The following is a 24,933-nucleotide window of genomic DNA, read 5'->3' as shown; positions in this document are numbered from 1 at the left end:
CTTTTAACTTTTTAAAATATTCAGGAATTTTTAATCCATGAATATTTTATATTTTCCTTATAAAATAAATGGTGGTATAAAACCCCAAAAGGAATAAACATACAAGCTTTTTCTGCAAGTTTACCTGCAGACAGAGTATATTATTTCTTCTTATAATATATACTTTTCATTCAAATAAGTAAATGTATATGTTCTATTTAAATAATAGTAAAACAAATATTATTATACCTTCCACACAGCATTAAGAACTAGAACATTAACAATAACATAGATTAAAGTTCTTTGGCAATCTGTTCACTGCTGTCCTGAATCATTTGGTAATAAGTTCCATAAAGATGAGACAGAGAGAGAGAGAGAGAGAGAGAGGCTAGAGATGACAGCAGATGAGATGAAAGAGAAGAAAGAGAGAGAGACATGCACAAACTTAGTGTAGTTTTTAAGTTTTTTTCTGTATTTTATTTAACTTGTGTTTTATATTACACAAACATACATGATTTGCTTTTTTACTAAATTATTGTTGGTACCATTGGCTTTCATCACTATATAATACTCTACATATGATTGCACTACAATTTATTTATGCATTGTGCTGTTTTCAGACATTTGGGTGGATTCCAATTTCTTGATAACTATGCTCTTTTCATGAAGTGTGTTTATTCCAAATTATTAGCCTTACCATTGACACTGTGCTCATGTCTCTGGACACATACGTGCCACATTTTCTCTGGGTATGTATCTAGGAATACAGATGCTAGTGCATGGGATATGAGCACTTTCAACCTGACAAGTCATTCCAGACCCTTACAAGTGTTTGTTCTAATTCACACTCTCAAACATAGCAGATGAGAGTTTGCATCTCTGCACACCCTCATTAGCACATAGTTCCACCTGACCTTAATATGCTGCCAATTTGGAGGAAGTGAAATGGAATGCCACTGTAGTCTTCATTTGTTCCTGACCAATACCAACAAGGAAAAGCATCTTTTCATTTGATTATTGGCCATTCACATTGTCTTCGTTTTAAGTGAGAATTCAATAATTCCATAATTTTCTATCGGGATATTTGCCTTTTCATTATAATTCATACATGTTCTTTAAAATATTCAGCACACAAATTCTTTATCAGTTTTCAGTGACAAAATATTTTCTCCCATGTTTTATCTTTTTTCTCCTTTTTTGATGTCTTTTGATCAACATACAAAATTAAACTAGTTTTTTAATTCAAAATTAAATTCTTCAATTTTAATGTGGTCTAATTTATAAAATGGTATCTTTAATATTTTTGTTATTGTCTTGTGTTATAAATCTGTTCCTATTCTAAATCTATAAAGAAATTTTCCTATATAATTTTCTGAACATTTTATGTTTGTATTTGGTATTTTTATGAGTGATATGATATAGAAATTTACTTTCTCATTTGGAAAACTGGCAACATTAATATTTAAAATTGTTTTAGTTGATAATGATACAGTTCAGGGAATCAGAGCAATATCAAATTACCTATGTGAAAATTCTAACTTTGCCTTACAACCCATTTCCCTACTTATGTATCAGAAAACCACTTTTAATAATAATTCTTTTATGAACTTCAAGGATATCTTTATGTAAATACAAGAAAAAGTGAAAATCTATTTCTATGTCCTTCTGTGCTCAACTCTAGCAAAATCCTGCCGTTTTACATGGAACACTAGACCTGGAGATTTTCAGCAGCTCTACCAAAGACCCTCATTCTTTCTGTAAGAATTGACAATATTCCTCTGAGTAGTGAAACCACATTTTAGGTATTTCTGTTTTCAGTCATGGTAGAGTAACAGTGACCAGATTGATTTTTCTGCGTTAAGCAATTAGAATTTGTGAAGCTAAAAGCCAGAAAGGCGGAAGCTGTAGAAGAGAGAATGAACTGCAGAGATATGAGGAACATTCTCCTGAGTCTGGCTGGGTCATTAGAAGAAAACATAAGGGTAAATTTTCATTACCTTGAATTTGGCAAAGGACTTTTAGATGTGATGCCAAGTACATAAGCAATAATAAAAATACATAAATCAAACTTTTAAAAACATTTGCTTTCCAAAGAACACCATGAAGAAAGTGAAAGGAAAACCCACAAAATGGTAGAAAGTACTAACATCCTGGTATTAACATCCAGGTTATACTGAACACTCACAATTCAATCATAAGAAGACATATAAGCCAATTTAAAATGGGCAAAAGATGAATAAATATTTCTCCAGGAAAGATGTACAAGTGTCCAATAAGCATATGAAAGATCTTCAACATCATTATTTATTAGAAAAATACCTTAAAAGTCACCATGAGCTATTCTTTTATACCTACTAGGATTATTACAATCAAAAAGTCAGCTAATAACAAATGTGGGTAAGAATACAGAGAAATCATAACCTGAATACACCACTCATATGAATTTAAAATGGCATTATTACTTTGGAAAATAGTCTGGCATTTCCTCAGAAGGATAAACAGAAATATCGTATGGCCCAAGAAGTTCATTCCTAGATATAAACCCAAGAAAAATAAAAACCTAGGCTTATACAAAACTTATACATGAATGCTTCTAATAGCATTATTCACTATAGCCCAAAGAGGAAACAATTTAAATGTCCATCAACTGAGGAATGATACCATGGCATATCCATACTGTATTAGTCAATTTTTCATTACTGAAAAAGAATACCTGAGATAATCAACTTAAAAAGATGAAAGGTTTATTTTGGCTAATAGATTTGGAGATTTCATTCTATGACTGATTGGACTGATTGACCCCTGACTTTGAGCCTGTGGCAACTCAGTACATAATGGTGGGAATGCATGGTAGAGTCCTATTCATCTCATGGCAGCATGCAAAAGAGAAAAGAAGCAACCATGCCCCAACATCTCCCTTCAAGAGCACCTGTCCAATGACCTAAGACTTGCTGGGTCATGCTGACACAGCCTGCTTATGGAGAACTGTATGTGTTGTAAATAATCACATAGGCCATATCATAAAAGAAAGGTGAAAATTCAGGAGAACCAATTAAAATTGTACAAATGAATAAATTCCTTGGGAGAAAATAAATGTAGCAGATTAGTAGGGGATTGAGAGGTTAACAGCTGGTTTCAGTTCTGTTCCTTCAATATTTGGGCATTGAGTATCTATTTCATGCCAGAGAGTAAGGTGTGTGCTTTTTGTATTTGTACCAAGAAATTTAGAACTTTGGCTACAAATCTCTTCCACAGTTTCTATAACACTCTGAGGCAAGTGAACATGTAATACTGAGGCATAGGAAGGCAATGTTAAACTTCATACTATAATGACGATGGCTTGAGTTTATTCAACACTCCAAAAAGTAGGCAATTAAAACACTAGGAAACACTAAAATGCTGCCATGGAATATAAACATTCGTACTGCCAAAGTATAACTGGAGTACTGAATTGCATTTTGGATCCAGGTAGAAGTAGATGAGCTGTACAGGTTTCTGCTGAACACTCTGTCTCCATAGGGACTGTACCCCAAATATAAAATGTAGGCATTGCTTAAGTCTATTAATACCATCTGAAACACTTTCCACATAAGTTGCCTAGATTACTGTCATTATCATCTGGCCTAAAATGCCGTCCTTAAACAAAATTAAGTTACTCAATAAAGCATACCTAATTAGATTTTACCTACCAGCCCCACCCAGCTCACATGCTGCCTTGTGCTACCTGTGAAAGTTAGCCTAAGGCTTTGGGGCAGAGTCACTGAATCATGAATTTTTACTGTTAGAACATGTTTTGTGTGTTTAAAAAACATGAAAATATTAAATTAAGTCAAGTTACCAGGGTGATTGTAGCTTGGTAAGAGCCAGATAAACTCATCGACAGAGAGATCAAGATATGGAAGGGGCATCAAAAGCTGTGGCTGGCATTGCTAGTCATAGTGCATGCAGGCACCTGTGCACATAGGTAAAAACACAAGGGTGAGAGGAGGTAAAGCACTAAGCTGCATGCTTTCATCCCAGTCATGTGATTCTTTGCCTCAGCTGTGGGTGGGACTGCAGGGGCCTACGGCCTTTGGCACATGAGGTTTTGTTTCATTAGACTTCATGCATTATATCTTCTCTTTACAAATTGCTTTTAAAAAATCCCTTCAGCTTTTCTTTGTATTCTTTATGTTCTTTCATTTTTAATTTTACTTTTATTTGTTCTAATTAGTTATACATGATAGTAGAATGCATTTCAATTCATCGTACAAGAATGGAGCACAACTATTCATTTCTCTGGTAATACAACTAAAAAAAATTAAGTTCTCTTTTAAAACTTAATTTGAGCTGAAAGTTTTATTCTATTCATATATCTTTTTTTAACTGATGCATTATGTACCCACGATAGTAGGATTCATTATGCCATATTCATATATGCAGATACCATAAGTTGATCAATCTCATTCCCCAGTACTTTCCCTTTCCCTGCCTCCTCCCCCCCATCCCCTCGCTCTGCTCTACTTATCCCCCTTCTATTATTCTTATTGTTATTTTTATTAGTGCGATTAATTATATGTATGATTGTTATTGTTACAATTAATGCATCATAATTTCTTATAAGCAATTATAATCATAATTATAAGCAATTATAGTGCACTAATTAAAATCACAAATATATATATTTTATATATATATGTGTGTATGTGTATATATATTCATATGTACTCATTGTTTATTGTTCTTTGAGATACAATTTGTATGAATGACAAGACACTGGTCAGCAACAGGCCAAATGTGCACTCTAAATGGTCACCTCTGGACACACTGAGTCCTCACTCAGTTGGCAATCCTTTGCATAGTACACGGCTTTTATCACATGCTCTACACCATTTTAGACTCTGGGTTTACAGGAGATTGGACACTGCCATTCAAGGTTTTTCAGCTGTATCTCTGTATGATATGCAGAGATACAGTTTCAATCTAGGCAGTGGTGAATATTTTTTAAGTAATACAGGTGTTTCTGATACACAGCCCTACAGTAAAATATGGATGTAAGAATACCTAGTTTCCAATGGTAGCCCAGGATCTTAGTGTTTCTTACAAAGTCATTCTGGGTGACTTATGTAGGATCCAAGGGTCAACATGAGATTTCACACACAGAAAGGACCTGGCTGGAGGTAGGGATGGAGTTGGGAGGGAGACTTTCCATTATTACATTGTTTTATAACTTTTTAAGTTATCTGAATATAATAAAAAATAAATGATAAACATTTTTAAATAGGTATTTCACATATGGAGCCCTGGAGAATTTGCTTTGATGCCAAAGAGCTACATAGAACACCAGAAGTAATGAGATTTGTCATGTGTGGAGTTGATCCAAGGACAACTTTTCCAATTCTAGATGGTCAAGAGGTTTTGAAACATTTTGCTGAATCAGATTCATGGGTAACTTAAATCTACAATGTTATCTGTGCACTGTTTACATAAAAAGTAAAACAGTAGATCTTTCAGGTAGAATACAGACTATATTCAGTCCTTATATTTTTATTTTTATTTTTATTTTTGCAGTTCTAGGGATTAAACTCAAGGCTTAGTGCATGCTAGGACAGCACTCACCACTGAGCTACATTTCCTGCTGCTCAGGGCATATTCAATTTCTCATTCCAGTGATTAGGAGGGGGCATTCAAAGATATTTCTCAATATTGCAAGTTCATAGAAGAGAACTGTAAACAGCTTTCTAGAAAATTATTAGAATGTTCACCAAGAGGCTGATCACCAAAACTAGACACAAATGGCAAAGTTTCTTCCTGCTTTCCTTAAAAATGTACCTCTTCAATTTTTTTTTAAATCAAATACTCATTGTGATATATTTCCCAATTTGTCACAGAATGCTTGCAGTTTTAAAAAAATTAAGCATAAACAATTAATCTAAGATCAAAAAGGCCTTTAAAAGTTTGAAAGGCACTTTGGGAATTGTTTGAATTACCAGTAAGTCCATTAAAACTCTAAGAAGTCCCAGTCTTCAAGAATTGGTCAAAAACAATGAGATCTTTTCTAGTCTTTCTTGACAGACTTTAATCCCCAATTATCTTATTTCTTTACTTCAATTTGAATGTATTAAGATGCATTAAATTTTAACTATTCCATTTGAAGTCTTTGACTCTCAAATCTTCTGAATGTCAACAATTTGGAATCTCTAGCTCAGATGAATTCATTGTGTACCCAGTATTCATAAGCAGAAAATATCATATCCTAATTTTCACTAGTGTTTAGAAATCTTGTTTTAGTACATCCTTCTCCTCTGCTTATTTTTCTTCTTCCTTCAGTAATTAATCTTTTAAGAAACATTTGATTGGCCAAAGGATTAACAAAAAAACTCATAATTCTGCCTGCTGTTAGTACATTTAGTCCATTTATATATTGTATATTTTTCATAAATTCTAAGAAACAAACAAGCCTATTCCTATTAACTTTTTACCCTATAATCAACCCTACATACAACCCTAATCATAGTCAATGCTTTCTCCCTACTGTGTGTGCCTTTAGGAGACCCCGTCCTATGTATCCTAGGCTGGCAATGTACCTAACTAAGCAAAACTATTCAGAGGATTCAGAGTGCAACACCAAAAGGTTACATAATGTGGAAGTGCATTGGTTTTTTCAAACTTTAAGTGCAAAATACATTTGAGTAGATTAAATATAATTGCATTAGTTAAGAAAGTATCTATTTTCTTAATTTCCCTAAATTGTCATATGAGATTCAATCCAATTGTCATATGAGCTTGAATCCAAGATTCAAACCAAGGATCTGGTAACTTGGGGGAAACAGGACCAGGGAAGTATGAAAAAATGAATATAACACTTTTGTGTCTTACAGGGCAAAGCAAACACACAATTGCTTTATGAATTAGCAACTTCATTAAGAGAGAACAATAAAGCTAGTATACATTCTGAACACCACCTATTGATCTGAGAGTATTTATGGATCACAAGCCAGCTATACAGATCATTTTTGTAAGATGACAAAATAAACTGCTGACAGCAAATACTCAAGTGTTGGAGGGATGATATTAGAAGAATTGGTATTGTATAATATTTCATTTTATATCTTTTAAATTGGGGAACAAACCCTAATAATGATCTTCTTTAAAAATATCCTTCAGAAAATTATAAAATAAGATTCTGCAAATAAATTTGAAAAAGTTAATTACCTGAAGTGAATGGTTTTCCTGGAATGTGTGAAATTGCATGTGATTCAGTGTAAAGCTCCATGGTTTTCCTTAAACTCCTACTATGAACCCAGGTACTGTGCTAAGTAGATCATATGCACCATCTCTTTCAACCCACACAAAAATCTTAGCAATGAAGAAAATTATAATCCCAGCCCCAACCTGCCAAGGCTTAATTTTAATAAACACTCATCATATATACATTAATTGACAAAGCCTGAGATTTCTCCTATGTGTATCTAGTATGTTTTTTCATATTGGAAAATTAAGGTATACATAAGAATTAAACCAGGGGCTAGAAATAAAAGCAGATAGTCATGCCAACGCTTCAGACTTCTTGCTGAAATGGTAAGAAGTGTACTATTGATGCCAGAAATTTAGGGTTAAAACTGACCCTAATTTCACAACCCAAATGAGAAGTATTTAATATGATTATTTTTAATTCTTTATAAGAGTGGAAGTTAAATTACTTCGAAGCATAGTACTTTCAAAAATAAAGCAAATGAGTTATGCTAACTATTGTTAGGTAATAAACTTTCTATATGTTTTAGGTTTACAGAAAATTAAAAGTATAGGTGACTCCCACATGCCCTCGTGATTCCCCTTCCCATAGTTTCACCTATTATTAGCATCTCTTGCATTAGTATGGTACATTTGTTACAAATAATGAGCCAACATTGACACATTATTGACTGGTGTCTGTAGTTAACATTAGGGCTAACTCTTGCTGTTTTACAGTTCTATGAGTTTTGGTAAAATACATGATGTCATGCAATCACCACCACTGTATCTTACAGAATAGTTCTATTGCCCTAAAAATCCTGTGTACTCCACTTGTTCATCTCACTCTACACCCAGTCTCTGGCAACCACTGATTTATTTTATTTTTTTACTGTCTCTGTAGTATTTTTCTATTTCTAGAATATAGATGAAATCATACAATATTTTCAAATTGTCTTATTTCACCTAGTACTACTGTGTGTATAAGATACCTCCACTTTTTTTTAAGGCCTGATGACTCATTTCTTCCTAAAACGAAATAGTATTCCCTTATCTGAATGTACCATGGTTCATCCATTCACCCGCTAAAGGACATCTTTATTACTTCTAGGTTTTGGCAGTATGAATAAAACTGCTATAAACATCCCTGTACAGGTTTTTGAGTAGACAAAAGTTTTCACAATTTGAGTAAATGTGATTGCTGAATCAAATAAAAAGACCACTTACTTATCACTGTACAATTGTGCATTCCCACCTGAAATGAAAGCAGCTCTTGCTCCTTCACATCTTCTCCAACATTTGGTTGTGTTAGTGTTTTGGATTTTTAGGCATTCTAATAAATGTGTGGTGTCATACCATTGCTTCAATTGCAATTCCCTAGTGACATGTGATGTTGACCATCTTTTAATATGCTTATCTGCCATCTATGTATCTTCTCTTCGTCAAGTGGTTTTTCAGATCTTTAGGCCATTTTTAAAATTTGGTTAGTTGTTTTCCTATGGTAGAGTTTTAAGAGTTCTTGACTATTTGGAATTTTCATGCTTTAAATTTAGAACACCAATCTGTGAGGATAATTTCCATTTGTTAGAGCAAAAAAAGATCGCATGTAGCCCTGAAGCTGAGGAATAGCTTCGATTTTAGGTAAAATTTGTGAGTCCACAGTTTCCTGATCAACCTTGCACTGCTCGTAATCTCATATTTCTCTCTTTAAGTCAAAGATCTCACCTTCCTGGTGGCTGGGCTTCCACAATTTCTTCTTGAAGTAAGCATCAATGTGGTGTTTTGGGATTTTCACTTTGCTGATATCAGTCTTTGTGGAGGTAGTGATAACAAATTTCTGGTGTGTTCTACACAGAGGAACTCAATTGAGGGAAATATATCTCATCACGAGTAGCAAGTCATATGTCGATGCTTCGGGGAAAACCACTCTTGCTTCTGTGTACCCAGTGAGGATGATCAAGACTGCCCCAGGATCACTCCTGGTTTGCAGTTTTCTCACATGCTGACTGAAGGGTTTTTTGCTGAACAGCTTTCATGGCACATCTTCAAGTAAAGCTTAACTGTCCTGGTACCACTGTTCTTGTCACCCCCAACTGGTTTTGTGACAGTAGCTAGAACTGTCTCTTTCTTCTTCTTTTCAACCTTGGATTTTGCAGTTGGGTACTTGTTCTTGTACATGGCCTTTCAGCAATACATAACAGATCGGACATATCTGCCAATTTCTCTAACCAGGACAGGGTTTCAGCTGCAGTGGGGTTTCCCTTTCTTGGGTTTCTTTGCCTTGAGGTCTCCCTTTTCAACCTTGCCAACGGCATCAGCCTTCTTGGCTCCAGGTTTCTTCTTAATGTTTGACTTCTGAGCCTTCTCACCCACCATCTTGCAAGATGGGAAAGAGAACTAAGTACTTTTAGTCTATAACAGAAGTTTTTAATTTTGCCCATATCCCATTTATTATTATTTTTTTCTTTCACAGATTATGCTTTCAGTGATGCATCTAAAAACTCATTGCTGGGCTGGGGAGATAGCTCAGTCGGTAGAGGGCTTGCCTTGCAAGCACAAGGCCCTGGGTTTGATCCCCAGCACCACAAAAAAAAAAAAAAAAAAAAAAAAAAAAAAAAAAAAAACTCATTGCCCAAGTCAAGATCACGTAATTTTTTTCTTTGGATACCTTTTAGGATTTATACAGTTTTACATTTTACATTTAGATTCATATAATAAAGACATTTTGAATTAAATTTTGTAAAAAGTAGCAAGGTCAATATCTAGATTCTTTTTTTTTTCATGTAGTTGCCCAGTTCTTTCAGCACCATTTGTTGACATGACAATCTTTTCTGATCGAATTTCCTTTACTCTCTCAAAGATCAGTTGACTGCAGATACTCAATTTACCAATAAGTTACCTTCACAAGTTGAAAATATCCTAAATTGAAAATTCAGGTTGAATACCCCTAATCTTCTGAATATCATAGTGTAGTCTAGCCTGCCTTAAACATGTTCAGAATGCATACTTACATTAGTCTTGAGTTGTACATCACAAGAGAGTGTCATGCCACATATTGGCAGCCTGGGAAAAAAATCAAAACTCAAACAAAGTATGGTTTCTACTGAACTCCTGTTGCTTTTGCACCTCATAAAATCAAAAAACCTTAAATGGATTATTCCTAGTCAGAGACCATATGTAAACATATGTATAAGTATTTGAGTGGGTCTATTTCTGGTTTCTCTGTTCTTCTCCATTTTTCAAACTTTTATTCTTTTCCCAATATCTCACTACATTAATTATCATAGCTTTGTAGTAAGTATTGAAGTTGGATATCTAACTTGGTTTTAATAACTTATTTAAATTATTGCCTATTACTGACCATAGCAGCCTGGGATGAAAATATTCATTCACAGGGAAAAAAATTATATTTCTTTAAAATTATGGGGATATCATTTAAAGAGAAAACACTCTTTTAAATGCATTCTCCTTAAGAAGTTAGGGGAGCTTAAAACTTAATTGTCTTTTAATTCTATCAATTAAAAAGTTTTTTTTAAAAAAGTCTCCTCAGAAAAAAATTAGTGTGTTCTTCTAAGTCTTGATCCTTTAAATACTTAAAACCATGAATTGAGCACAGTTTGATACCATCTTAAATAAGTAGAAGCCCCAGGTAGGGGTTCTAGGTACACCTGACATTTTTATTTCATTCTTCCATGTGAAGCAACTTAAAACACTTTGCAAATATGTGAAATAATGACATGTGAGATCTTTTTCTTTTTTTACCTGATGCTAATCTGACACTCTATTCAATAAAATCAATTCACTTTAACTCATGCCCAACATTATGGTGGCCTGTGTGGGAAATACAGAAGTGAATGAAATATGATTAATTTCCTCAGAGAATGTGCAGTCCAATGACCTATTTGAGCCCAGCCAATTTTGTGATTAAAATATGACAGGATTATTTGTCCCCCACCCCAAAAAAGAAAACATACTAAATAAAAATCGTTATGTCTGAGGTATAAATCTCTGGAATAGTATGGCACTAATTAATAGTTTATTAGTTATTAATAACATAACAACTGTTGATGACAATCTCAAGCATTAACTGAAGATCACATATTTCTCATCTCTTCCAATCTTACTTTTAAAGCATGTAAATATCAAAACAAGATCAATCCAACACAAGACCATAGTTCCATCTATATATCATAGCTTTGTCTGCTTCGAGAAGAGTTGGAGCTGGGCTGGGGTCAGGGAACATTTGTTGCATTACCTGTTTTCATCCTACATAGACATAAAAGTCGGGCTCTGTGTAAGTGAACTTGCCGTTGTTGTGATCAAATTTCTGACATAAACAACTAAAAGAAAGAAAGATTTATTTTGGCTCACAGCTTCAGTCCAGAGTTAACTGACTCCATTGCAGAAGGGTGTGGCAAAGCATAGCTGTTCACCTGCTGGCAGCCAGAAGCATGAGGAAGGGTCTCCAGTAACCTACTTCTTCCAACTAGGCCCCACCTCCTAAATTTTCCAGCACTTTCCAATGATGCCATCAAATTATGAATCCATTTATGGAGTCTCCATCTTTCCATTGATGAGATAGAGTTCTCCTAATGCAATCTTTTCCCAGAAACCTAACCTCTAAATATTGCTGCACTGAGGACCAAGTTTTTAACACATGAGTCTTTGGGGGACATTCCAGATCATAACTACAACAAGTTCACATACACATCTTAAGGGTTTTTTCCAGGCTGTGCTGGAGGCGTGTCCTACTTTGCTTGTCTTCTCCTATTCTTGTTCTTGTCAATACCCTGACTCCAGTCTCCCCAACACTACACTCAGATCCGGAAGACCTCCCTAGATGGAGTCTCTCCTTGTTCCTTGTCAAGAAGCAGCCCCAATTGCAACTTTGCCCGTAAGACTGGTGAGAGGGTAAAGCTCCTGCCCATCAGAACTGTACTGCATTCTCCAATCAGTATCCTACAGGATGCTTTTCCTTGTACACAATATTCATATGTTGTATAAAATTAAACAATTGCCTGTGGTATCAAGTAACCAAAAGAAAAATATCACTAACTTTCAAGTTGCAGCAGTTTATTGTAGAAACAAATCTACTCCCAAGTTCACCAAGACAGCTTGGCATGGATGAATAGAACTATTCACTCACAGGGAAATATTTGTACTTCATTTTCAAAACCGTGAGGCAGGAGATGTTTAAAAAAACATTTTGAAAATAAGGGGAGGAAAGTTTGTTGCATAAAGGGAAACAACAATGAAAGTCTAATGAGCAATATCCTAATTTGCTCCAATTTTTATCATTGAGGTAGAAGCAGGTGTACTTCCTTAGATTTGTGTTCATAGATGGAGGGCAGATGCTGTACCCGCCCACCCCCCACACTGCAGACAGTTGCTGTGCACCCCCTGCCAGCCACACTGCCTCAAAATGCCCTCACTGTGGCTCCCCAGCTTCTTTGGAGGTTGGTGCAGACATTTTGAGTTATTCCTGAGGGTGTGGCCACCATCATTGGAAGGGCAGCTCCCTTCCTGAGAAACCTACAGGAGACTGGAGGCCCTTTGAAGTGTACCTCTATTTACTCACTTACATCCTACACCCTTCCCATCCTCTTCATTCATCACTAGAAATACAGTAAATAATCATCAAACTCATCCTGTTTATTAAAATAATGTTAAAGTCTTTATAGAGGCTATCTGGTTCAGGGCTGCATTTTCTCTGTATTTGGTGCTGCTAATATTGATCTTCCCCTCAAAGGAGATGTACTAGAAAATTTCAGGGTCACAATAAGCCTGAAGGGGGGAAACTTCAACCTCAGATCTTCACTGCTAGAGGGGAATATACAGAAACAATATGAAAAAACAGGGGAAGAAAGTGTCCCTAACAAACCAAGATGCTATTTTGATAGAATCCAATGACAGCATGGCAGTAGAAATGACAGAAAAAGAGTCTAGAATCTGCATAATTAAAATGATCCATGAAGCAAAAGATGAGATAAGAGAGCAAATGCAGGCAATGCATGGTCACTCCAATAAACAGTTAAAAGAGCAAATGCAGGAAGCAAAATAACACCTCAATAAAGAGATAGAGATTCTGGAAAAAAAAATACTTGAAGTGAGAGAAACAATAAACCAAATTAAAAACTCAATAGAAAGCATCACCAACAGAATAATTCTCATGGAAGACAGAATCTCAGACGATGAAGACAAAATATTTACTCTTGAAAATAAGTTGAAAAAACTAAGAAAATGTTAAGAAATCATGAATGGAACCTCCAAGAATTATGGAATATCATGAAAAAAAACAAATTTAAGAATTATTGGGATTGAGGAAGACACAGAGATACAAACCAAAGGAATGAACAACCTATTCAATGAAATAAAATCAGAAAATTTCCCAAACCTGAAAAATGAAATGGAAAATCAAATACAAAGGGCTTACAGAACACCAAGTGCACAAAAGTACAATAGATCCACACCAAAGTACAGTATAATGAAAATACCTCACATACAAAATAAAGATAGGATTTTAAAGACTGTGAGAGAAAAGCATCAGATTACATACAAGGGGAAACCGATATAGATATCAGCAGATTTCTCAGCCCAGACTCTAAAAGCAAGAAGGGCCTGGAACTATATATTTCAAACTCTGAAAGAACACAGATACCAACAAAGAATCCTATACACAGCAAAACTAACCTTCAGATTTGACAATGAAATAAAATCTTTCCACGATAAACAAAAGTTAAAAGAATTTACAAATAGAAAGACTGCACTACAAGACATTCTCTGCAAAATATTTCATGAGGAGGAAGTGAAAAACAATACAAGTCAGCAAAGGGAGCAACTACCCTAAATGAAAAGCCAATCAAAGGAGAAACCAAGTCAAGTTAAAAAACAAAAATAAGCCAAAATGACCAGGAATACAAATAATGTCACAATAATAACCCTGAATGTTAACCGCCTAAACTCAATAATTAAAAGACATAGACTGGCAGATTGGATTAAAAAGAAAGACACAACAATACGCTGCCTTCAAGAGACTCATCTCATAGGAAAAGACATCCACAGACTAAAGGTGAAAGGATGGGGAAAAACATACCATGCATATGGACCAGTAAAAAAGCAGGGGGCTCCATCCCCATATCAGATAAAGTGGACTTCAAACCTAATTTAATCAGAAGGGATGAAGAATGACATTTCATATTGCTTAAGAAAAGCATAAATCAGCAAGACATATGATTTTAAATATTTATGCCCCAAAGAATGGAGCATCTATGTACATCAAACAAACACTTCTCAATTTTAAGAATCAAATAGACCAAAACACAATAATAGTAGGGGACTTTAACACACCACTCTCACCACTGGATAGATCCTCCAAACAAAAACTGAACAAATAAATTATAGAACCAAATAATATAATCAATGATACAGACTTAATGGACATTTACAGAGTATTTCATCCATCATCGAGCAAATATACTTTCTTCTCAGCAGTTCATGAATCCTTCTCTGAAATAGACCATATGCTATGCCACAAAGAAGCCATTAGTAAATACAAAAAGAGATACTACCTTGTATCCTATCAGGTCATAATGAAATGCAATTAGAAATCAATGATAAAATAACAAACAAAAACTACTCCTACACCTGGAGACTAAATAATATGTTATTGAATCATGCAATGATAACAGAAGATATCAGGGAAGAAATAAAAAAAATTCTTAGAGGTAAATGAGAACAACACAACATATCAAAATCTCTGGGTCACCCTGAAAGCAGTACTAAGAGAAAAGTTCATTCCATTGAGCTCATTCATTAAAAAAATAAAAAGTCAACAACTAAATGACCTAACATTACATTTCAAAACCCTAGAAAAAGAAGAATAGATCAACACCAAAAATAGTAGAAGATGGAAATAATTAAAATCAGAGTTGAAATCAGTGAAATTGAAACAAGAGAAACAATTCAAAAAATTGACAAAACAAAAAGTTGTTTCTTTGAAAAAGTAAGCAAAATTAATAAGCCCTTAGCCACACTAACAAAGAGGAGAAAGAAAACTCAAATTACTAGAATTTGTGATGAAAAAGAAAGATCACGATAGGCACCATTGAAATACATAATTAGAAGGTACTTTGAAAGTCTATACTCCAACAAAATAGAAAATATCAATAACACTGACAAATTTTTAGACATATAATCATCCCAAACTGAATTAGGAAGACATACGGAATTTAAACAGATCAATTTCAAGCACTAAAATAGAAGAAGCCATCAAAAGCCTACCAACCAAGAAAGGCCCAGGACCAGATGAATTCTCAGGTGAATTCTACAGGACCTTTAAAGAAGAACTGATACCAATACTCCTCAAAGTATTGCAGGAATTAAAAAAGGAGGGAACCCTTTCAAATTCATTCTATGAAGCTAGTATCACTCAGATACCAAAACCAGACAAAAACTCATCAAGGAAAGAAAACTTTAGACCAATATCCCTGATGAACATAGATGCAAAAATTCTTAACCAATTACTGGCAAGTTGTATACAAAAACATAATAAAAAGATAGGATACCATGATCAAGTGGGCTTTATCCCAGGGATGCAAGGTTGGTTCAACATCTGGAAATCAATAAATATAATTCATCACATCAATAGACTTAAAGTTGAGAACTATATGATTAGTTCAATAGATGCTGAGAAAGTGTTTGATAAAATAAAGCACCCCTTCATGCTTAAACCACTACAAAAAATAGGAATAGTGGGAACATGCTTCAACATTGTAAAGGCAACCTATGCTAAGCCCACAGCCAACATCATTTTTAATGGAGAAAAACTGAAAGCATTCCCTCTAAAAACTGGAACAAGACAGGGATGCCCTCTTTCACAAATTCTTTTCAACATCATCCTTGAAACACTAGCCAGAGCAATTAAACAGACCAAAGAAATTTAAGGGATACAAATAGGAAAAGAAGAACTCAGTTGTCACTATTTGCCAATGACATGATTCTATATTTAGAGGATCCAAAAAAAACCCCACTAGAAATCTTCTAGAACTAATAAATGAATTCAGCAAAGTAGCAGGATATAAAATCAATATGCAAAAATCTAATGCATTTCTATTCATAAGTGATGAATCCTCTGAAAAAGAAATTAGGAAAACCACTCCATTCAAAAAAAAATAAAATACTTGGGAATCAATTTAACAAAAGAGGTGAAAGACCTCTACAATGAAAACTACAGAACACTAAAGAATGAAAATAAAGAAAACCTTAGAAGACGGAAAGATCTCCCATGTTCTTGGATAGGCAGAATTAATATTGCAAAATGGCCATTCTACCAAAGGCACTATACAGATTCAATGCAATTCCAATTAAAATCCCAATGAAATTCCTCATAGAAACAGAGAAAGCAATCATGAACTTCATCTGAAAGAATAAGAGACCTTGAATAGCCAAAACAATCCTGAGCAGGAAAAGTGAAGCAGGAAGTATCACAATACCAGATCTTAAATCTATGGAGCAACAGTTAAAAAAACAAAAAACAAAAAACAAACAAACAAAAAAACCAGCATGGTATTGGCACCAAAATAGAAAGGTAGACCAATGGTACAGAATAGAAGACACAGAGACGAACCCACATAAAAACAGTCACCTCACACTACACAAAGGAATCAAAAACGTACAATGGAGCAAAGATAGACTGTTCAACAAATGGTGCGGGGAAAACTGGAAATCCATATGCAGTAAAATGAAATTAAAACTCTCTCTTTCACCTTGCACAAAACTCAACTTAAAATGGATCAAGGATTTAGGAATTAGACCAGAGACCCTGCACCAAATAGAAGACAAAGTAGGCCTGAATCTTCATCATGTTGGCTTAGGATCAGACTTCCTTAACAAGACTTCCAAAGCACAAGAAATCAAAGCAAGAATCAATAAATTGGATGGACTCAAACTAAAAAGCTTTTCCTCTGCAAAGGATGCAATCAATAATGTGAAAAGAGAGCCTACAGAGTGGGAGAAAATCTTTTCCACACATACTTCAGATAGAACACTAATCTCCAAACTTTATAAAGAACTTACAAAACTTTACACCAAAAATACAAAGAACCCAATCAATAAATGGGCCAAAGAACTGGACAGACACTTTACAGAAGAAGACATACAGGTGATTAATAAATATATGAAAAAATGTTCAACATCTCTAGTAATTAGAGAAATGCAAATTAAAACAACTCTAAGATTTCATCTTACTTCAATTAGAATGGCTATTATCAAGAACAAACAATAACAGATGTTGGCGTGGATGTGGGGGAAAAGGCACACTTTTACATTGCTGGTGGAGTTGGTGCAGCCACTCTGGAAAGCAGTGTGGAGGATCCTCAGAAACCTTGGAATGGACCCACCTTTTAATCCAGTTATCCCACTTCTCGGTTTATATCCAAAGAACTTAAAATCAGCATACTACAGTGATGCAGTCACATCAATGTTTATAGCAGCTCAATTCACAATAGCTAGATTGTGGAACCAACGTAGATGCCCTTCAACAGATGAACAGATAAAGAAACTGGTATATATACATAATGGAATATTATTCAGCCATAAAGAAGAATAAAATTATGGCATTTGCAAATAAATGGATGGAATTGGGGAATATCATGCTAATTGAAATAAGCCAATCCCATAAAACCAAAGGCTGAATGTTTTCCCTGATAAGTGGATGATGATATATAATGGGGGTGGGAGGGGTAAGGAGTGAGAGAAGAATGGAGGAACTTTAGATTATGTAGAAGGAAATGAGAGAGGGTGTATGAAAAATGGTGAAATGAGCAGACATCATTACCCTATGTACATGTATGATTACATGAATGGAATGAATCTACATCGTGTACAACCATGGAAACGAAATGATGTACCCTATTTGTGTACAATGAATCAAAATGCAGTCTGTAAAAAATAAAAAAAAATAAGAAAAAAAGAATTGTGTTCATAAATGAGTCCCACAATATATGATGGTTAAGATTTTCACCAAATATCCATGAATCTAAAAGTTTCTAATTTTGTGTCATTTCCGTCCCATTATGAATAACAAATGCCTGGTAGGCCAACTTTAAGTGGCTAAAGAATTTTTGGGGGGGACAAAACCTGTAATTTATTTATTTATTTTTTAAATTTTGATTCATTGTACACAAATGGGGTACAACTTTCGTTTCTCTGGTTGTACACGAAGTAGAATCACACGGTTTGTGTAATCATACATGTACATAGGGTAATGATGTTTGTCTCATTCTGTTATTTTTCTTTCCTCCCCACCCCTCCCACTCCTCTTTTTCCTCTACACAATCCATCCTTCCTCCATTCTTCCCTTACCTCCTCCTCCCCCATTGTGTATCATCATCCACTTATCAGAGAAAACATTTGGCTTTGGTTTTCTGGTATTAACTTATCTCACTTAGCATGATATTCTCCAATTCCATCCATTTACCTGCAAATGTCATAATTTTGTTCTTCTTTATGGCTGAATAATATTCCATTGTGTATATATACCACAGTTTCTTTATCCATTCATTCATTGAAGGGCACCTAGGTTGGTTCCACAATCTAGTTATTGTGAATTGAGCTGCTATAAACATTGATGTAGCTGTTAATTGATGTATATGCTGATTTTAAGACCTTTGGGTATCGGCCAAGGAGTGGGATGGCTGGGTCAAATGGTGGTTCCTTTCCAAGTTTTCTAAGGAATTTCCATACTACTTTCTGGAATGGTTGTACCAATTTGCAACACTACCAGCAATGTATGAGTGTACCTTTTTCCCCACATCCTTGCCAACACCTATTTTTGCTTGTATTCTTGATAACAGACATTTTAATTGGGTGAGATGAAATCTTAGGGTAGTTTTGATTTGCATTTCTCTTATCACTAGAGATGTTGAACATTTTTTCATGTATCTGTTGATTGCTTGGATGAAATGGGAAGGTTTGTGCTTTGGAGTCAAGCATACCACCTGGGGCCAAGATCCACCTCCTCTGCCTGTGAATGATGAGTCTGGAAATAAATGTCTTCATCTTAATCATCCTAATATCTTATGCAGAATGGGTACAATGTTTGGTGCCAGGTGTTCAAAAATGAAGAACATAGACTCAGTCCATATACTGAAAGGTTACAATATGGTGAGTAAGATGATCAGTAAACCAGTCAGTACAAGGACAGTGACTGCCATGAAGCAAATATTCTCTAATATGGGGCAGGGATCCCTGTAGACCAGCCACTGAGAGTGTTCTCAAACTCAATGGAATCACCCTGGGAGCTTTAAAACACACCACTGTCCAGGCCACAACACCAGACTAACTGAGGTTAGAACACAGGCTGCAGGGAATTTTAAACACAGAGGTGATTCCAAGACACAACCAAGTTAGAGAGTGGTAGTGCCAGGTCAGAGACTATCTGTCCTATTTATTTATTGTTTGTTTTTTTGTTCTATTTATTATACATGAAAGCAGAATGCATTTTTATTCATATCCTTCTCCTTTCCCCCTCCCCTCCCCTTGTTTTCATCCACATAATTTAAAGTTCCTCCATTCTTCCCTTACCCTCCTGACCACCCCCCATTATGTATCAATGTCCACTCATCAGAGAAAACATTTGGTCTTTGGGTTTTCGGATGGAATATTACTCAACCATAAAGAAGAATACCTGTCCTATTAGCTGATAGTATCTGAATTAGTAAAGTTCAAGAAAGGTGTTATTTTTTGTAACACATTCGTTCTGTGAGAAAAAAAAAATGTTTTTCTGATACCTAAACATAGAGCAGGTCTCAGAAAAGCCAGGAACCTAAGTCTTGATTTCATCTGGCCTGGGCATGTCACCAGCTATGAGGGGACCATGAGTCATGATTTCATGATTTCCACGCCAAGAAGGTCCTCCACATACACATGCTCACACACACACACACACACACACACACACACATATTTGAAGGTCTGCAAGGGTCACCAAGACTCTTCACTGGGCTTGCTTTTGTTCTCAGGAAAACCCAGGTGACTCATTCTGGTCATATTTGATTTATTCTCATCAAACCATGAAATCCAAAATCACCTTTACAGGAAATGTCAACTCCGCTAATAACTTCCTAGGAGTTTTATTTCTCATCTGATTTTCCTCATAGTTTCACAATTCATCCATTGTGTTATGGGATGAATTGTGTTCCTCAAAATTAATATGTTGAGGTCCTAAACCACTACTATCACCTTGGACTATGATGCCCTTAAAAAGTTAACTAAGTTAACAACGAGATCATTAGAGTGAGCACTAATCCATACTGACTGGTGTTCTCATAAGAAGAATAAATCAGGACACACACATACACACACATAGGGAAGACCATGTAAAGACATAGCAGTCTCCTCGAAGTCAGGAGAGAGGCCTCAGGAGAAACCAACCCTACTGCATGTTGATCTAGGACTGCCAGCTTTCAGAATTGTGAGAAATTAGATTTCTGTTGTTTAACATGCTCACTCTATGGTATTTGTTACAGCAGCCCTAACAAACTAGTACATATTTCTTTTAAGATTTTTTTTTTAACATTTTCTTTTTGTTTACAAGAAATAGCAAAAATTTGAACTCATAGACACGTACTTCTTCCTACTTTAGAGTGCATGATTTCTGGAACATGCTTTCCTAAATTGAAATCAGATGTTTCTTTTTTTTTTTCTTTTCCAGAACCTATACCATATGTATTATTGCATTTTCCAATTTCAAATACTTACTTCCATGTGATGTCAATTAGAAATGAAAATACAGACTTTCTGTATATCACCATCCCCACATTGAACTATTCAGTACTCAGTTTGGGACATGTTTACCCCTGGGGCACTGTGTGATTGCTTACAAATTATTTTATATATGTCATTCATCTAATTACAATTTATCTGCCTTGTTTTGTCCACATGGTTGCTAACTGAAAAAAAAGTACAGACTTAGGTTCCCTTTAGGAGTTTTTACTGTATAATATTATACTGGAATGTAATGCAGATTTCCTAATGAAAATCATATCATTTTATCAAAAGTTAAAAATTATTTCCCAATACCTGGATTCAGTTCCATAATAAAGAAATAAATACATAGACAAATTAAAAAGTTTCCCTATAGTTGTTCATAGACACTTAAACTAAAAATAAGTTTTTTTAAAAAAAGAAACTTATTACAATCCCATTTGAAAAGCAATATGTATCGTAAGTAGAAAAAATATTTGAAAAGCCATATACACTTGTAGTACATTTTATTGATTACTTTTTGCTGAAATTCATCCCTGCCTCACATTCCTAACAACTATCTTAATTTCCAAAAAACAGAGTGATAAAACATAGAGAAAACATCAATGTAGGAATTTTAATAATTTCCAAGAACAGAAGTATGTGATTTTCTAGATTGATAGAGACAGTAAACCCAAAATTATTAATTAAAATAGTTCCATATCAACTCAAGTCCTTTAAAATATTTAAAACAGTGAATACAACATAAGATACCATAAGCTTTCTGAAAAAATCTATAATGGCATCAATGATATCAACAGATCAAAAGAAAGGGATAGGAATTAGACTTTAGCTTTGTCTTTTCCCCACAGCAATACTGGAAGAGAGATTGGGAAAAAACAATACTTTCAAAATTCTGAAGGAAAATTATTTTCAACCCTAAATTCTATTCCCAGCCAAACTATCAATTTGAGTGAGAAATTAGAGCATCTTTTCAGACACTTTCTTAAAAAGGTAATGGAGATGTGTTCCACAACACATCTTTTATGACCAATTTTTATTGGTCATAAAAATATATGTGACTTAGAAAACATGGGATCTGAGGCCAGAGTGTGGCTAAACAACTGTCATTAAGTATGGTAGGTGGGGATGGTGACTGCTCTGTACCATGAATGAAGATCAAGTAATTCAGATGGAGTACTCCAAATATTTGAGATTGAAGAATATTCAGGACTCTTCATTGTTTGCCAACTTGCAGGCTGAAAACATGACATGATGGAAGTTAATGGAACCACCTGTTCTATTAAACAAGTTCACAAAGATGACAGCACTTGGCTGGGTCCAAAGAGAAAGACAAAAGTATGTTCCTCATCTGAGTAGTTACACAGACACCTGATACATTCTGTTGGCAAGAGCTTTCTCTTTCTTACAGACAGCAATGAAGAGGAAAACTCAAATCTATTAGGACAAGACAACATTGTTTACATATACAGATGATCTTTGGCTTACAATGGAATCATATCACATGTGGTGCCTTGGGCAGTAGGTGGTGGACACTGCCTCACCTCACTTCTGACTTGAAGGGCTTGGGGGTTCTTGATGCCTCTGAGAAGTCCTTGATCACTGTTATCCTTCAACTGCAGCCAAAGAGACCACAGCATGAAGGCAAGTACTAGAATTTGTAGGGCACCAGAAGATCCAAGATGGTGACTCAGAGGAATTCACAGTGTCACAGCAGCTCTCCATGAGTGAATTAAATTAGCAGTTCTGCAAAGGCAAACTGAGAGGCATTGGAGGTTGACATTAGCATTTACATTACACTGAGTCTATGTGTTGAAGTTAAGATACACCAATAGCAAAGGACCTCCTCATAAAAGCAGAAGAGGATTCCATCCCAACAGGTGCACAAGTCTCAGGCCTCTGAAAACATGAGGAAACAGGCAAAAAAGTCTACCCTCAAATTTACAGTGCCCCAACAAAGGAACCCACAGACATTAAAGAGAAGGAAATTCTAGGGGAAGACTCCAAAAAATTATGAAAATGATTGAGTTAAAAAATCTAAGAAAAAAGAAAAATTTAAGAGAAAAAATATAGGAGGTGAATGAAAAATTTCTATAGTCAGAGATTCTAAAAAAAAAAGGAGTCACATCAATATAAAACCACTAGAAGTTGTAAGTCAAAAATTCATTAAATTCACTCAATGAATACACCTATCCTTCCAAACATCAGAGCTTAACCTAGACTACCTTAAATATGCTCAGAACACTTCCATTAACCTATAGTTGGGCAAAATCATCTAACACACAGCTTATTTTATAATGAATCATTTAACATCTCACAGGATTATTGAATACTGTATTTTAAGTTAAGAACAGAATGGTTGTATGGGTATGCTTTTGCACCAACATAAAGTTGAAAAAAAAAATCTGTTAAGTCGAACCATTATAAGTTGGGATCATCTATAAATGGTACATCTCTGAAAGTATGCACAAGATGTTGGGTGCCCTTGGGGCATGATTGTGGCACCAGAAATATAATCTCCACATATTTGTTACTTTAGACTTGTTTTCCTGAGTAGTATACTATAGCATAAAAAAGAATAAAATAAATTTCATCCTATAAAATAGTAAGAAAAATAAATGAGAGAGAACTTGAACACCCAGAACAAAAGGCAAAGTAGCCAACATATATCCCTGAGGAGGTTGATGGTTCATTGTCCTACAGTGCAATGGGGATAGAGTCTCAAGACTCGAGTCCCCAGGGTGGGGTTGTGAGGAGAGAAGTTTTAGCTGTAAGAAAGAATTCTTTTCAAAAGTAATAGGAAACTTAAACAATGAAATCATGTAGAGTAAAATACAGCAAAAGCAGTCAAGCAAATGACAAAGAGGTGAAAAAAGAGAGAGAAATGTTAAGGAAATTACAGGGCCGACATTTAAAAGGAACGCACACTTGGCCATCTGCTAAGGGGCAAAGGAGTTGGGGATGGTAGATAACTGCCACCAAGTTAAGAGCTGAAGTTGACCAACCTTAATAGATTCCAGAACTCCAGAATAGTCATATCAGATAGATTCTGCCACTGCATTTGCTGTGGCAAGGCAGATTCCTCGTGCTTCCCCATTGCCACCTTCCCAAATATCTTCCTCTTGCTTTATTTCCTCATTTCTTATAGTTTTATTTTTAATTTTCAAGAACATACTTTTATTGGGTAAAAAAAAATACCTTTAGCATCCTGTTTTGTTTGAATAGATCCAGTATCGTGCATGCATGGTTGCCTGTGTATGTGTGTGTGTTGTGTTGAGGAGTGAATTTCAGGGCAAGGGCATACTAGGCAAGTGCTCTCCCACTGAGCTACACCCTGGACCCAGATCTAACATTTTATCTGGTTTTTAGGGAAAGACTAATGGTAAAGGTTTGATTGTTTCTCTTTAACTGGTCAACTGGTGAGGTTTCACCATACAAAAATCCTGCCTAGGGAACAAAAATCTCATCACCAGACTTCTAAAAGCTAAGTGAGAAAAGGTGGTTGGGGTCTTATCATGTAACACTCAGTTTAGACACTGATAAAGATAAATTATCCCAATCTGGTCTGGGACAGAACTGTTTAGATGATGCAAATCACAACTTCTTTCTGGAAGAAGTTATGGTTCCTGATCAAATGTTTAAGTAATTAACCAATAAAGTTTAATGGTATTGAGATCTCTGTTAGGACACTAGCTTCTAAACTCTCCAGCTTTTAGGATTGTTAATGATCTCTAACCAGACATTCTTTACTTCCCAGTCAGGCTGAGAGTAATGTATAAGTTTATTTTGTCTCTAAAATGTTCGTACTACTAAATTAGATTAAGTTTGGCCTTATCCTTGTCTCCCTACTTGGGTGATAAAAATGTGGCCCAAAGTGGCCTCTGTACATAGTGAACTGTATTATAGCCTGAGATATAAAGAAATTGTAACTTAATCTAGGAATGTACCCTTATAACTAAGCAACTGAGGTTTAGCCAA

At 35.2% G+C, this 24,933-nt stretch overlaps 1 pseudogene; it reads right to left on the bottom strand.

Moving 5' to 3' along the window:
* Positions 1-8,740: 8,740 nt before the first annotated feature.
* On the bottom strand, positions 8,741-9,567 carry LOC124989781 (60S ribosomal protein L6-like; annotated as a pseudogene).
* Positions 9,568-24,933: the final 15,366 nt, after the last annotated feature.

Source organism: Sciurus carolinensis, chromosome 7, assembly GCF_902686445.1.
Source record: "Sciurus carolinensis chromosome 7, mSciCar1.2, whole genome shotgun sequence".
Taxonomy (NCBI): domain Eukaryota; kingdom Metazoa; phylum Chordata; class Mammalia; order Rodentia; family Sciuridae; genus Sciurus; species Sciurus carolinensis.
This window is presented reverse-complemented; position numbering and strand designations above follow the sequence as displayed.